This window comes from Rhinolophus sinicus, chromosome 5 (genome assembly GCF_057876585.1).
Source record: "Rhinolophus sinicus isolate RSI-liver-muscle chromosome 5, RSI-T2T, whole genome shotgun sequence".
Taxonomy (NCBI): domain Eukaryota; kingdom Metazoa; phylum Chordata; class Mammalia; order Chiroptera; family Rhinolophidae; genus Rhinolophus; species Rhinolophus sinicus.
Window position 1 is genome coordinate 3,532,280 of NC_142505.1, and position 17,540 is coordinate 3,549,819.

Consider the following 17,540-nt stretch of genomic DNA (forward strand, 5'->3'; position numbering starts at 1 on the left):
CTGCCTTGGTACCTCTTTCTTTTCGGGGCCGTCAACGCAAGAAGCTTCCATCCAAAGAAGAATGATTCACAGGAAGGGGGTAAGGTTAGAGCTTAGCAGTCACTTGGCAAACACTGAATTCCAATGGGTGGCCTTCTTGATAAAACCAAACTGGGGCATCAACCTGAACACCTGGCCTGGATCTTAGACTTAAGCTTAGCATCTTTATCACATGGAAGCTAGAAGTTAAAAAGGGGGTGAGGAGAATGTCCTCACAGGGTGGGGGCAGGAATTGAAGGGGGAGGGGGCACGGCTGCATTCCTGCCAAGCACAGGTATCCTGCTGTCCTGGACTGAATTGTGTCCCCCTAATTCATATACTGAAGCCCTAACCCCATTGTGATGGTATCTGGAGGTGGGACCTTTGGGAGGGCGAGGGTGGGGCCCCCATGATGCGATTAGTGCCCTTATAACAAGAGAGTGGAGAGCTTTCTCTCTCTCTCCCTGCCATGTGAGGACACAGCAAGGAGGTAGCTGCCTGCAGGCCAGGAAGGGGCCCCTCACCACAAACCGATTCAGCAGGCACCTCTGTCCTGGCCCTCCCAGCCTCCAGAGCTATGAAAATAAATGCCTGTTGTTTAAGGCCCTGAGTCTATAGACTTTTTAATAGCAGCCCAAGCCTACTGAGACATCTGTTCACTTATCAAATGTGGCCCAATGCACCCCCCACCCCACGAACAGTTCCTCCTCTGCGGGAGCTGAGTGTTCCCTCATAATTTTGCCATATTCTTAGTGCCAGAAACGTGAGCTGAGGGGCCCAGCTGTGGCCCTTCCTCTCCTGGCAGTTGGACGCAGCTGAGGTTGGGGGTTAGCAGGGTGTGGATGCCAGAGGATGTGATTTCCATATCTGCCACATGACCTACTGAAACAATGCTTCCTCGATCTTCTGCAAAGAGTTCGTAATGACGGAACACTTAGAAGTTATTATACTCTTTTCAGAACACTATGAAATATTGACACATTTAATTCTAGGAACAATTTCAGGCAGAAAATAAGGCTCTATTGCATGTCACAATACAAAATCATAAGCACAAACACACATCCACAAAAAAGGCACGCTGCTGAATTAAGAGTGATTGGCTGTTTGCAACAACGTTCGCTTGCTTCATTCATTGGATCTCACTCACCAGCAGACAAACAGTAGCAGGTGCAGGGAGGCAGGAAAATGTTGGCAAAGAAAGGCCTAAAATTGAGAAAATTTTATCCATTAAGTCGTATTTTCTGGAAATTGCAAAAACCCCACAATTATTCCAATTTAGTGAGGGAATGTATCTGTTTTGGACAGAATGAGAAGCTCTAAACTGGTTCTTAAAGTTTCACCCGACAAATTGCTCTGCAGAGGCCAGGCCTGGTCTCCAACACTGTATTAACCAGAGAGCTCAAGTTCACACTGGCAGGGCGATGAGTGTCACTAAAGGAAACTGTAGTCCAGCTGTCTGTAGTCCCCGTTTACTGTTACCAAATGGTAAGGAACTTTCCACCCCCTTTGCCCTTTCTCGTACGTAACTTTCTAAAATTTCTGTGCTGCAAAAAAAGGACAGCTGTCTGGGAAAGAGGGAAGAGGGATGCAGTGAGAACAGAGTCTCTCCTTCCTCTACTGGGTTTTGACAGCTTCGCGCTAGTATGTTCTCCTAAATGCCCATGGAGTCAATTTATTTAATCTCCCTGGAATGTCAGCATTGGGTCAGATCCCCACGTTAGTAACTGCTGGACCCCCAGCATTTACACTGGGGCCTGGCGCACGTAGGCACTTAATAGACATTGGTTAATTTTCTATTTAGTTAATATTGGTTAATATTTCTAGATTTATGTTATTACAAATGCGATGTTGACAATGACAGCATTTCCTATTTTTAAAATGATGTAAATTTGCATTGTAGCAATTTGCAGTCCACACAGTGGGAAACGGTTTCAGGTATTTGATTCAATTTGCTATTGTTAATCATCAAAGATGAAGAATTTTACCAAAGACCCTCAAATTACTTGAGTATAGAGCGAGCAGAAGCTCAGGAAGCGGACTACTGCAACAGACGTTTTTTGCCCTCCTGTACCAGTGACATCTTCACTCCTTAACACCACCGGACACCCTATGACTACCAATCAAGGAAAACTGATGAGCCCTGAGTTTGACGGCCAGTTTTCTAAGTTGATTCAGCTATAAAGAGATCTGTGACAAACTATTTCTATAATGGGCCAGTAGATTTGTCATTTACATATCACATTAAATAACCCACCCTCCCCCCGCAAAAAAAAAAAAAAAGAGAAAAAAAAGCACATGAGACGCATGAAAAGGTCACACCGTTAGGCAAAAAAGGGAACATAAACCAATGGGGTTTTCTGAGCTAAATTTCAGATTTTGGATGGGCCTCTGATGCTAATTAGAGCTGACCATCTTACCTAAAATAGGTGCAGTCTCCTTGGTCACTAGGTAGAGGTGTTCTTTTCTTTTGTGGTGATGCGGTAAGTGCCATAGAGGCTAACCACACCCCTGCTCCCCTACACCCAACCTTAGACTTGAAAAGATGCTGTTGGCAACTATGTTATCCATTTGCTCACCACAGAAGACACTAAATGTCGTCTCCAGTCTGGAATTAGGGAGAAAGAACAAATATTAATTATGAAGCGGAGACTGCGAGTCTAATTTTGGAGAGCTGGTCTCAGGAGGTGGCCCAAAACATGGAACCTACATTGAAAGACATCGGCCAGACACAGCTTCCCCAGTATAGATGCTGCAGATTCCACATTTCCAGCACTAAAGACGACCTTATCACTTACGGTGGGTCCTGTTTAAAATGTACGTAATTCATTTATCCTTGAAAAGTATTTACTGAGCACCTTCATTATACCAGTCTCATGGCTCCCGTGTGCACAACAACCTCAGAATAGTGTGCACAGCATCTCAGCCGTGTCTGAGTGTGACTCCACTTATCAATTTCCTCTAGAAAGGGAAGAGAGGAACAGGTGGGAACAAGAAAACCCACTGAACATTTAGAAGCTGGAGGTCACTGTGGTTTAGATTAATCAGAACATTTGTCAGAGGACAAGCTGATCTTTTCAAAGAACCAGCTTTTGGTTTGGTTGATTTTCTCTGTTTTATTTTTATTTTCAATTTTATTGATTTCTCCTTTAATTTTTTATTATTTTTTTCTTCTGATTGTCTTAGGAATAGTAATTCTTCTTTTTCTATTTCCCTAAGGTGGGAGCTTAGGTTATGGATTATAGATCTTGCTTCTTTTCTAATATATGTATTTTATGCTATACATTTCCCTGTGAGCACAGATCTGCTGCATTCTATAACTTGGTAAGCTGTATTTTCATTTAGTTCAGAACTATTTGAACGTTTTTCTTGAAGTTTTTTTTTTCTTTGATGCTTATGTTATCTTGGAGTGTGTTGTTTAATTTTAGAGGTAGTTTGAGTTTTTCAGCTAAGCTTCTGTATTCATTTCTAATGCAATTCCATTGTGGTCTGAGAACATTCTTTGTATGTTTTGTGTAAATTCGTTCAGGTACATTTTATGGTCCAGAACGTGGTCTCTCTTGGTGAAAGTTCCAGGTGAGCTTGGAAAGAATGTGTGTTCTGCTGGTGTTGGATGGAGTGTTCTGTAAATGTCAATAAGAGCAAGTTGACTAGTAATGCTGTTCAGGCCATCCATATCCTTACTGTCTGCTTGTTTGATCTAGTATGAGGCACAAGCAGAAGAGTGTTGAAGCCTCTACTCTAATAATGGATCTGTTTGTTTCTCCTTTCAGTTGTGTTAGTTTTTGCCTCATGTATTTTGACACTCTTGTTAGGTGCACATACAATAAGGATTATGTCGTCTCAGAGAACTGACAGCTTTGTTATTACTGAGCTACTATCCTTTCTTTAAAAAAGCAGTTATCTTTAAGATAAATTAAGAGTAAGAAAAATAAAATATTTATTTCAGCTTTATTTATCACTTCTCTAAAGCTCTTCTTTTCTTTATGTAGATCCAAAGAAACATTATTTTGATACATTATTTTCCTCCTATCTAAATAACTTATTTTAATAGCTCTTTCACAGTAGGTCTGCTGGTGATGAATTCCCTCAGTTTTTGTTAAATCTGAGAACGTCTTCATATCTCCTTTATTTTTAAAGGACTAACTTTGCTGGATATAAAATCATAGGTTGGGGCATTCTTTTATCACTTCAAATATTTCACTCCATACTTTAACTTGCATGATTTCTAACAAGGAGTGTGCTTTAATTCGCATCCTTATTCTTCTATGGGTAAGGTGTTTTGCAGTTCTGGCTTCTTTCAAATTTTCCTCTTTGCCTTTGGCTTTCTGCAGTTTGAATATAACACATTTGGGTGTATTTTTTTGTTATTTATCGTATTTGGTGTTTTATCAGTTTCCTGGATCTGTGGTTTGGTATCTGTTGTTAGTTTTGAAAAGTGCTCAGCCATTATTCAAATATTTCTTCTGCTCCTTCTCTCTTCCCCTTCTGATATTTTCAATTACACATATGTTGCACCTTTTAAAATTGCCCCACATTTCTTAGATGTTCTGTTCTTTTTTGTTTTCTCTTATTTCTTCCTTTGGCCTTTCAGTTTGGTTTCTCTTGACCTATCTTAAAGCTCATGGACTCTTTGCTCAAATGTATCAAGTCTACTGATGAGCTTGTTGAAGGCATTTTTAATTTCTGGTTTGGTGTTTTTGATTTCCAGAATTATCTATCGATCCTCTCTTAGAGTTTCTATCTCTTTAATCCATCTGTCCTTGTATGTTGTCTACTTTTTCCATTAGAGCATGTATCATATTAATCACAGTTATTTTAAATTCTCCCTCTGCTAATTCCTACATCTCTGCCATATGTAAGCCTTTTCCTAACAGCGGCGTTGTCTCTTCAGACTGTCTTTTTTGTTGCCTTTGGCGTGACTTGTAATTTTGTTGTTGCTGCTGAAAGCAAGATATTGTATCAAGTAATGGAATTTGAGGTAAATGGAATTTGAGGACTTCAGCATGAGGATTTATGGTACTATGGCTAGGAATGGCACTGTGTTTAATGTTTGTTGTAGCTACCGATGGCAGAAGCTTCAAATTCCGCTAGTATCTAGTTTTTGTCTCCCCTCTATATTTTGGGCTTCCTCAAGTATCCTTCCTAGACAGAATCCATGCTTTGTAGTTCTCTCAGCTTCGACCCACTGGTGTTATACTGCATCCCTGTTGGTGTTATATAAGGGCAGGGGAGGGTTGCATAAAAGCTGATGACATTTCTGTGTCTTCATGGACCTGAACCTTGGGCTTATGACCTGCACATGTGCTTCTCCAGTGGTGCAGCTGCCCCTCCTGCCTCCTATTTTTTCCCCTGCCCACTGCATTCTCAACTGATTTCCTTGGAGCTCTGATCCCTGTCGAGTCTCCCTTGCCTTGCCCCCCACCCAGGCGACACAGGAAGGGCTGAGGGGCTAGAATTGACAGAATGCCCTTTTCTTTCTGGGATAAGGCTCAGGCAAAGTCTTTTCCCCTGAGAGTAGGTGTTTGTTATGAAGGAGGCTCTGGGTGAATTTTGCAATGATTACTTTCCCCTGCCCCTGCCAGAACCATGAGTCTGGACCTTTCGGGGATCGTCATCATGAGAATCTAGTGAGTTTCCTGGAGGTAATGCTCATGGATGTGTGGGTTTCCCAAAATCAGTGGCACTTAGGACTTCCCAGAAGAGTCCAAGAAAAGTAATTGATTTTCAGTTTGTCCAGCTTTTTCTTGTTGTAAGGATGGGGCTATGTCTCCCAAGTTCTTTACATGTCAGAGTTGATACAAGAAGTCTTTATCTCAAGAAATGAAGATATATTTATTTACCTACGTGACAAATTCATGGGAGGGGCAGAGGAAGAGCTGGCTTTAGGAACCACCAGGATTAAGGCTTTGAATTCTGCCAAGACTGCTTCTCTACATCTTGATTTCTCTCTATTCCAGCATCACTCCTGACTATGGCTGGTTGCTGATCTGTTTTCTCCACAGCTGCAGGCAGCTCTGGACTCTCAGCCCAACAACTCTGTTACCACACAAGGAGAGGGCCTTCCTCCAGCATCAAATAAGAAACATATTACGTGGAAGGATTGTGATTGGCTCACCAAGCTTCACATGCTCATAGCCTAGACCAATCACTGTGGCTGTCGAGGGGCGGGACTATGATTGGTTCAGCCTGAACCATGTGCTCACTCTTGGGGCCACAGAGATGGAACCATTAACAGAAAACATAATGGATATTCTTCCTGGCATAAAGGCAAACATTTTAGAAAAGGGAGTGTAGAGGGAGAAGGAAGGCGAATAATCCACACACAGGAAGGGGACGTAGTGACTAGCTCACTGAAAACAAAATAATTTTGCCTACTTCACCATTTCATGTACTTCAAAACTCTTTTAAACCTTTTGGATGATTATGAGGGTGGATAATGTCAATCCTTGCCCCTTGCAGTCCTTGCTGAAGTAGATAACTGGGCCTATTAATCTGACAATACATTTAAACTGAGTTATTGCGACAAGGGACCTCCATTATCTATGATACTAGTTGCAAACTGCTAGAATAAATCTCACGGGGTGGAGAGGATCAAAGCTGCTTTCCTTTATTTGCCATTTTTATATTCCATGAATTCTATATTTGATATGGTTTAATGCACAGCTCAGGACAGAGCGAGTTCCACTCTATGCTCCTGCACCTCCAATCCCCATGAAATAAAAGTAAAAATCCCCTAAAGTGACAATTCTTGGCAGTTCAGTCTGAATGAGATTGCCATTCTTTTTGATTAATTAATGGTTGCGCATTCAAGTTTGACCTGAAATGGCCTGAATCTCCATAAAAAGTTTCAAAAAAGGAACGAAAGTTTTAATAAAACTTTTTATGAAAATAATTAGATGGGCTGTAAGACTCCTCCTGTTAAACCCAACTTGAACTCATTTAAGAAAAAAGGAAATTGATCGCCTCGTGTTAAAGGAAAGTGCATGGGTATCAGGGAGGGTTTGATCTAGGACGTCACGTGCTGTTACCAGGACCCGCTCTAGAGCTCACTCTTGACTCTGCTCTTTGTAATGGGCTTCATTCTCAGCCCGCTTCCTTATGAGTTGATGTCCAGTGGAAGAGAAACCGTGCCTCTCTCATACAATTCCACTGAATCTAAAGGCTCTCCCTTGTTGGTTAGAGTGGGTCACACACTAGAACCTGCCTTCACTGTGCCAGGTGATGATGGCAGGTATTTTTCTTTCTAAATTGTTTATGCTGAGTAACAGAACACCTAACATCTGATAGCGTAAAGTTGTATCTTATTTCTCATCCGTCTGCAGGTTGGCTGGGGGTTGGCTCCCCTGGGCTGGGGCGACGAGGGATGGTTCTGCTGTGCATGGCTTTCATTCTCCTCTTGGAGCCAGCAGGTCAACCTGGGCATGACAGTCTCATGACAGAGGTGATGGCAGCCGCACGCAGCCAACTGTGTAAGCACTTTTCACGCCTCTGTTTGTATGATGTCTGCACACTGTCCAGGGGCCACAGCAAGTCCCACGTTAAGCCTCGAGGCAAGTCACAGGGTGTGTCCTAACCATACATGGATGGCAACATCACACAGCACAGGGAGTGGAGGTGGGGAGGGTTAAAGAGCTGGGGCCTCGAATGCAGCCTGTCAGCAATTGGCTGCCCCTGTCAGCCAGCCTTTGTCATGAGACCCAGGGGCCAACAGATCAATCCTAACAGTCCTTTCAGTTAGTCAGAGGCCACTGACGGCTGCAGTGAGCCGATGAAATGCCGATTAGTACAAACACCTATATCATGCTTTAGTTCTAACAACACGTATTACTCAATTCTCACAACATCCATGTCCGATAGGTACCTATGGGGAAACTAGAGCAGGCGAAGGAAACAGAAAGAATTTGCATGACAACACACACAGTGCCGCTGAAGTTATACGGATGCTATAGCCAGTGGAACCCAGTGAGTTTCACTTACCAAGGAATAAGAAAGCCTATAGAGTGACTGAGGATGAAGAGAGAGGAGGAAAATAGGACAGATGAAGAAAGAAGACCAGGAGAGCTCAGATAAGAGCACGGGGAGGAAAATGGGGGTCTCTAGTGCTGCTTCTGGGTCCTGACAAGTTTTCAGTTCCAGCTTTCTGCACAGAAACCTGTGCTCAATCAGCTTTCTAGAGCATGGGAGGCAAAAGCAGAACCACCCTGGCTGAAGGTGACACATCTCCCACGCTATCTCTTCCTGGGCCATGCCCTTCGCAGTCTCGGCTCTGAGGCCAGCTCTCTTGAAACATCAGGGTCCTTAGGAAACTTACAAACACTGACCCAGACCGAGCAGCCAGCAAATTTCTTCTTAAAGAGACAGGCAGTATTTTAGGTTCCATGGGCTGTCACCGTGACTCAACCCTGCCAACGTAAGGCAAACGCATCCATAAGGAATATTTAAATGTGTGTGCATGGCTCTGTTCCAATGTAACTTTAGTGTGGGCACTAAAATTTGAATTTCATATCATTTTCAAATGTCACGAAATCTCATGTTTTTTTTTTTTTTTTTTTTTTTTTTTTTTTTTTACCCATTTTAGACTGTGAAAAAACACCCTCAGCTCACAGGCCACACACACAAAAATGTGGGGAGCTGCATTGGGCCTGTGGACTGTAGCTTGCTGACCCATGAACTAGAGCTTTGCGAAGGGACCCTGGTGAAGAATTCTGCCTTTGCTCATCTACAAAAGACAGGGGCGATGCTAAGTGGGTGTCAGGTATAAACTATGACTTTGGCACCTGAGGTGGCTTCAAACTCTGAATGTGCCCGTCCCCTAAGATTTCTCCTCTACCAACTCACACATACTGGCTGTCCTTTTCAACCCATAATGTCTTTTAGTCCAAAATGAAAAGAAGATTTAAAAACCCATCTGAAATTCTGCGGGTTTGTGACCCTTTTCTGAGAGCAAGTTTGACCTGAGGGGTTAGGGCGGGAAGAACTAAGCTTTTCCATTCTTGAGATTTTAAGATTCTCTAATAGAAACAGAAGAAGGTGGGGCGATGAGGGCATTTGGAAGGCTGAACTTGGCTCTCTCACTGCCTGGTGAGGGCCCACGCTGCTGGCAAATCCACAGACGCTTCTTAACTTGGGATTCTGGAACTGTCGTGCCAACTTTCAGTGCACTGTGCCATTGAGCCAACGGAGCGAGGTGGGACGATTGGAAGCAAACCCACTGCCAGCAACTTCTCTACTTCAAAGTCTTGTTAACAGGGGCTTCTGGAGCGTCTGTTGTTCCTTCCTCCCAATTTGGGGCCAATAAACAGAAAGACAGGAAATGAAAAGCAGAAGAAACTCTGGAGAAGGCCCCAAATGTACTCAGCCTCAGAGCCATTGACAATCCAGTGCGTTTGTATAACCTTCTGAGTCCCTCTTGAGGTCGATGTTAAAAGCTAATTCACTTTGGCTATATCTTTAATGCACGGGATTTATTATTTTTAAAGTCATTTGCAGAAGAAGACAGGGCTTCTCTTTTGACTGAGTCCGATTTGTTAATTGCTTGACCAGGCAAACTAAATTGAGTTGAGTATCAAGTCAGCCTAAAAATTCAGCACTTTTGCCTGGAGGTAGGAGCCACAGGACAGACAACAGAAAAACGGACGGAAGTGACCCATCTTCCTCCCAGTTCCACTTCCCTCTGTCTACGGACACATCGCACAGAAACCTCTTCTTTTCCTTGGATAAGCCCCTGAATAGAATATTCTCCATAATGTCTGTTGAAAACATATCATCACACTTGGAGAACTATGATAAAGGGCTGATTTGTAAAAGCCTCTTTTCTTTTCTGCAGCAGTCACCCTGTTTTATGTTGTATTTGTGATGGGGAGATCTGGCTTAATGAAGGCATGATTCCACTGACAGAGGAAAGCAGTTAAGAGAAAATAAAAACTACGCATCTTAGAAGCCTTCTCTGCTGGGGAATCAGCAGTTAACCGACTAATTGCATTTTTGCAAACTCTCTTCTATAAAATGCTAAAGAATCTTAATTCGTGATTTCCCCTGAAGCTGTCATTGGGTGTCAGCGGGTGGCCAGGAAGTGCCAGGCACACTTCAGTGGGCATGGCCCAGCGAGTCTCCTCTTTGATCAAACTTGGAACCCAGACAGGAAACAATATGCTCATTGCTTTACTGCCATCGTGGATTGTTCATTAGTTTTCATTATTTTCTAAGATCTAGAGGGAGCCATCAAAAAAAATTAATCATCAATGGAGGGCAAGGCAGCCTTCTGTGATCGTAAAAACACAAAGTGTTTTGGATTATGGACTTTCTATGATTTACACTCGAACTTGAACTGAAGGGGGCATATGGTACATCAGTGTTTATTAGGAAACAATGGGGATTTATGATAAATCATACGTTTTGTCATAAAATAAGTTGCCTTTCTATTGTGTTTTTTTTTTTTTTTTTTTAGTCAATTTTCTGAGTATGTGTGGGGGAAATCCTTTCCTAATTTTGACCTTGCTAGAAAAATAAATTTAAAAAATAGCATCCCACTGTCAGGAGAGGTTTTAAAGATTAGGCCGATTATGGAACGTTTGCATTTTCTCCGAGCATTCCTACCAAGCTTGGGGAATTCTGTTTTTCTGGAGTAGCCTAGTCCATTCTGGAAAGTTCAGAAAGTCCAGTCTTTCTCCCGTGACAGCCCTGCACGTACTGAGGCAGCTACTGGGTCCCCTAGCATGGTCGAAGGCTTGAAGGTTGCAGACTCTGGAATCCAGCTGCTCACGTTCGACTCGGGGTCCTGCCACTTCTCAGAAGTGCCTTTGGACAATCGTTTAGCCATCGTCAGCCTCGGCTTCCTCCTCATAAAAACGGTCATGACGATTCAATGAGGATTTTCATCGAAAGTGCCTGACCGGCAGTTTGCCCAACGGTAAGTGCTCAGTAAATGCTAGTTATGGCGGGTCTTGCTTTAACTTTGTTTCTGATGAGACAAATCCCAATATGTCCTCCAGTGAAATGGTTTTGAGTCCCCTCCTATCAGGGTGACCAACTTGTCCTGGTTTTAAAGGGGGAAGTCCCCATCCTGGGGATCTCTGTCATCGCCAGGCAGACTGGGAAGGGCGGCCACCCTGTCACCACCGGTTACTCACATCAGGATTTGTCTGCCCCAGTGAAAGTATCTTTAATTAAGATGTGCCTGGCCAGACATGCCACATGGGGGCATCTGATTAAAAACTGCCTGGTGTGTCAAGAAACGTGTTTGGGCACCTGTCTGACTTGCTCTTTGATCACAGCGTGCTTGCTTCCTGGTGCTTTTACTGCTGTGCCCTTGGTCTTCAGGTTCAGGCTCATTTGGCAGTATCTTGGGGCCCCTCATTGTAAGTCTTATTTCCTCCCTCACTTACCCATATACCTGTGCAAGATACTGCCTCCCCTGTCACAGATGGAACTGCACTGGTGCTCACGTGCTTACCTGGGGCTGAGCTGACATTTCCCTAGAGGCTGCCTCCATCCTGCGCTCTGACACTGGAGGAACCGCCTTGTACCAAGTCACAGACGTGGGCTTGGAACCCGTTCATCGTCAGTCACCCTCAGGACAGGATTTCCATACACTTTGTGAGGCCCCTCAATGGGCGCTGTTCTCTGCTATGTACGTTTCTGTATCTGTCTGTGATCACATGTGAAAGAACTAGTCGGTGCCTTTCTGGGACGTCTCTATACTCTTCCCCTACATTTATTCATCTTCTCTTCCAGAAACCCTTTCTAAAAGGGAAGTGAGTTGGGTCTGGCCTCGTGGTTTGTTCCTGTGATTGCTCTTGCCTTTTACAACTGCTCCCAAACCACCTATGTGCTCCTTGCAATGTATGTCATTCCTGAAAAGACCATAACAGACACAGAGGAAAAGGTGCAAGTTTCCTTTAATGACAAAGGATAAGAAAACTTCTGTTTAGAGGTGACTACTCAGCAGGAGATAATTAGCATTTGGCTTCTCAGGTGTCCCCAAGTCCCCCACCGACACTTATGGCTGGTACCTCCTTCCTGCAGTGTTGGATCTTCCAGAAGCAGAAAGCCTGCACTATCTTATTCTCAAATGCTGTTATCTCTTCCTCACCATCCAACTGCCCTTCAGATGTTGGCTGGGAGCCCACCTACTCGCCAGGGGCAATTAATTAGTAGAAAAAGCCCCAGCACATTCCTGAGTGTTTACTGCCAGGTTTATGTGTCTAAGATAAATTTCTCAGGCAGAGTCTCCTTCTGCAGAGCCAAGTTTCAGGCCTGATTCTGAATATTTTTAATAGTATATTTTAGAAAAAACTGCCTGAGATACTAATGAACACCCTGGTTAACAGTGCACAGAATCCATTCTTCCCCTTCTCTTTAAACTCAGAACTTGATTTGCTAATCTTTGGGCTTCTGAGAAGGTTCCACATTGTTTATTGTCTTTTGAAATTGGTGGTGGTTCAGTTTCTCTTTCCCAAATGGAACTTCTCGGGTAGGACACAGACAGGACTTCCAGGCGGTTGATATACGTTAGATGGTCCAAGCTGGTTTTAAGCAGGACGGAGTAGTCTCTGCAATCCTTACCTTTTCTGAGCTTCTGTAGAATCGAATTATAGAATGTGATGTCTTTTCTAGTGCTCCATGTACATTTTATCCTCAATTAGATTGCACACTCTCCAAGAGCAGCAAATAGATGTTATTTATCGTTGTGGCTTATACAACGTTTAGTACATACATACGTGCGGTGCCAAAAAAATGTGTACACATTTTAAGAGACGTTATCTTTGTATTACTTTTCAAAGTTCAATTGACCTTGGCACATTTGATGAATGCTGACTAGTTATTTTGTAGAATACAACCATTTGAGTTATCAGTATATATTATTAAAATTTTAATACAGTTTTTTCCTTTCTTAAAATGTGTACACATTTTTTGGCTCTCTATCTATCCATATGAATATTTTTAAAGTGTACTCACAGAAGTTAATCTCCAGTTATACCCCTCGAGGTAAAAACACAAGGGATTTTGCTGGAACCACAGCTCCCTGGATTCTAGCTGACCTGTAAGCAGTATGGGGGTTATCAGCTCCAGTACCACTGGGGGGGTGGGGTCTGGGTGCAGTTCCAGAAAACAGTGTGTTATCCGCCAGCCCATCCCCCTGCCCCAGCCTGAACAGTGTTAACGACAACAGTTTTTCATTTACATGGAGGATAATTGTGCACAAAGTCACTGCTTAGTCCCACTGTCCATCTTTTGAGGTAGATTATCAATATTCCCACTTTACAATTGAGAAAACTGAGGTTCAGAAAGCGCCGGTGACTTTCCCCAGGAAACAGAAATTTGCGGCGCAGAGGCCCAGGTGGAACAGCGCCATGTGGCTCTTCCTTCTCTTTCCAGCTTGGCTTCGTGCCCTTGCTGGTCTGCTGACACTTTCACGACGTGTGAGAAGCAAAGGTTCTATCAAGCAACAAGTCACGCCCCAAACCTGGAGCTGACGTCTCCCACTCGTGTGACATCCAGCCCTTCAGCGGGGCCGCTCGGTTTCCTGCCAGGTCAGTCCCGGATTTGTCTTTTTCAACCTCCACAGCTGCCACCCGAGTCTACGCTACCATGACCCTTGCCTGGGTGCCTGCAGTAGCTTCCTAAGGGGTCTTCCTCCTGTCACTCCTGCCTGAACACCTGGTTGTCACCTGGAACGTGCCTCGCACTGCCCCGGACGCTTATTAAAACATGACTGCTGGGCGCGGCCCAGAGTGTCCGATTCAGGACGCCTGGATGGGCCGAGAATTTGCATTTTAACAGGTTTCCCGTTATTCTGCTGCTGGTAGTCCTTTGCAAACCACTGCTCCACACAACGCATTTCCCACGGAACAGCCAGGGTCTTCTTTCCTAAACTCAAATCAGAGAGCGTCTCACCCTTGTGAACAAGCTCCCAATAGCATCTCATTTACGCCCGTGACAAACCTGAGCCTCCCCCAGCCCTGCGGGTCCTCGTGGATATGGCTCCTGACAATCTCTGAGCCCATTTCCTCCTGTTTACGGAGCCTGCGTTTCACTGCTCATCACTCACTGTCTCCCATCTCCAAGCCTTCAACCAGGAGTATTCCTCCCCCAAGTCTTTGAACGGATGACTCCTCCGTGTCAGTGAAGGGTCCACTGGACTGGCCTCCCCGGAGTCCTTCCTGACTTTCTCATTAAGAGTTGTCTTCTATCGTCTCAGTCTTATTTTCCTACTTGTTTTGCCTGATTGTTTTCTCCTCCTCCCACCAGAATGCAAGCTCCACGAGAACCGGCCTACTGTCTGCCCTGTTTGCACCCTGAACTCTGTGCCTAAAACCACATCTCAATAAATATTTGATAAGTGAATGAAGGAACTTCTAAGACTCTCTCGGAACCCCCAGTTTCCTTCAGGTTAGCAGTCCATCTGGGACCCCAGTTCTCAAGCCCTGTGAACGCCTGAGGGACAGGTCCAGGGGCCCTACCACCTTCTTTGCCTTTACAGAAGCAACCTTATCAGATCAAGGGCATCTTGTCACAAATATGGCAACAAGTGAAGGCACAGAACAGATTTTCCTCACTATCTGACTACAGTAGGAAAAGAGATCCTTAACAGCTAAGGAATCTTGAGAAACATGGGGAATTGACTCTATTCATCATCCATAGATGCCTTTAGACTCTCCTGCTGACTCTACAATTGGCTGTAAGGGCGGTGTGTGTGTGTGTGTGTGTGTGTGTGTGTGTGTGTGTGTGAGAGAGAGAGAGAGAGAGAGAGAGAGAGAGAGAGAGAGAGAGAGAGAGAGAGAGAATTACAGACAAAACTTCTGTGGCATGTCCAACTTACCTTCTTTTAGGGAACAGTCCCAATCCTTTCTTTTCTGTATACAAGGACTGACATTTAAGTTCGCAAACTTGTTGCCACGATGTTGCTAACCTTTTTTTGATATCAGAGGGATTATTCATTACTGTGTTTCCCCGAAAAGAAGACCTAGCCGGACAATCAGCTCTAATGCATCTTTTGGAGCAAAAATTAATATAAGACCCGGTCTTATTTTACTATAATATAACACCAGGTCTTATATAAGCCTGGGTATAATATAATATAATATAATATAATATAATATAATATAATATAATATAATATAATATAACATAATACTGGGTCTCATATTAATTTTTGCTCCAAAAGACACATTAGAGCTGATTGTCCGGCTAGATCTTATTTTTGGGGAAACAGGGTATGAATTTGCACCAACTGGACAAACAGTTAACCAAGTTTACTATCTGGAAGTGCTGAAAAGGCTGCATGAAAAAGTTAGATGACCTGAACTTCTCACCAACAATTTATGATGCTCTTGCATCACAACAGTGCACCAGCTCACACGGCACTATCTGTGAGGGAGTTTTTAGCCAGTAAACAAATAAATGTATTGGAACACCCACCCTACTCACCTGACCTGGCCCCCAATGACTTATTTCTTTACCCAAAGATAAAGGAAATATTGAAAGGAAGACTTTTTGATGACATTCAGGATATCAAGGTTCATACGACGACAGCTCTGATGGCCATTCCAGAAAAAGAGTTCCAACATTGCTTTGAAGGGTGGACCAGGCACTGTCATCAGTGCATAGCTTCCCAAGGGGAGCACTTCGAAGGTGACCATAGTGATATTCAGCAATGAGGTCTGTAGCACTTTTTCTAGGATGAGTTCACAAACCTAATTGTCTGACCTCGTATGTGGCCCTGGTAGCAATTTCCTTTCCATCCAGATCAATGGCTGGGCATATGCCCCAAGACTGACCAATCAGATTACTCCTTTTATCTCACAACTGATTGTCTACAGGACATACAACTGCATCATGCTGGGCCAGTGAGAGTCTCCTCTGCAAATTCTCCTGGAGTTATCAGGAAATTTACTGTCTCTGCAATCATGAGAACCATGTAAGCTTGGAAACTCTGGTGACAGCCTTTGTCACTGCGTGGAAACAGCCTATCTGGGAATAAAGCTGAAGCCCAGTATGAAGAGATGGAGTCTGGATAACATCACTTTAGCCCCTGGATCCAGGAGTGTTTGAATCTCACACATGGAATTCCTACTTAGGTGAACACATTGTTTTTCATCTTCACTAAAGCAAATTTGAGACAGATTCTATCACTTCCAGCTGAAAGGGTGCTGAGGGACCCAGTGTGTCTGCATGTCCTTATGAGACTCTTCCTGCTGTGCTGGGTTATTTTGTTGTAACACCTCATTCAAAGACAGTTGGAAGCACCCACAACACTGTCCTGAAGCAGCTGTGAGCCTCGAGGCCACACATCCTTGTGAAGACAGTACAGAAAACGTTAGTAACAACGCCTCCATTTCTATGGAGTTGTCTTCTAAAGGGGTCACAGAATCCAGTATATATTCCTCTTCTCTTCACCTTGCTCCTGTGATGGAGGAAGGGAAACAGACAGTTCCAAGCTGTGTGACCCTGGGAAGTCACCACGCATCTCTGAGCGTCCATTTTCTAAAGTGTTATACTGGGTAGGGAGGTGAGGAGGGTCTTTCAGACCTGACATTCCGTAAGGCTGAGACATGATGTGACACAATTTGCATCCTGATTGCAGGGTTTGCAAAACAAAATGTTGGTAGGGGACGTTACTGCCTGCAAGTACGTTCTGAGAAAAGACACCCCAGTTTACGTCAGGATCCTGCCGCATCACTCAGAAGCAGGAAGAATCACTCCCATGCTTCCTCACAGATCTCTCATCTTGACGGAGCACCAGACGAGCTGAAACAGTTTTAGGAGATCCACGTGCTTTATTTTACTCCCAACTTTTCTAGGGAAATACTATTGCCCTTTTACCATAAACCATGGAGTATAAACCAGGAGAACGTGCCCAGGAGGTTACCTATGAATTAAGCTGTCTTCATGGTGTCCCAAAACAGATCTAACTCTGAGAAAGATGAGTTTATGTGACCCACACTTCTGAAAAAATACATTGCAATCATTCCTTCTTAAAGGATTACAATGCAACCCTTTATAATCTGCCTCTGCCACCTTCTTCAAAGCCTTAGGGCCAACATAACTCCAACAGGAGCAAATAAACAGCCACTGGCCTACGTTCTACACGTGTGCAATATAAATTAGCCCCCATTGAACACTCACTGGGTGCAAAGTTAAGAAATATATTTTCCTACTGGACAATAGAAAACATAGTTCTTACTTCATGTTATAAAGCAACTGTGGGGAGTCCCTGGGCAACAGTAAGAGATTATGTCGGAAACATTTCCCTCTCTGCTAATTGATATAACAAAGAGAATAAAATTTGCTGAGAGAGAGGGAGCTAGATGGAATGAATGAGAAAAACCTTACTGGCAGAATGGAGCTTTGAGATTTCCTAGAAAAGATTGAGTATGTACTTATTTGGGAGTATTTGAAGAGTTGCATGTGTTTTGTGAGTGGCAGGCGGAGGCGGATGACAACCGAGAGCCAGAATACTTCATTTAACACGATCTAAAATATTAGTGACATGAATAGGACAAGTTCCTCTCTCTTAAGAA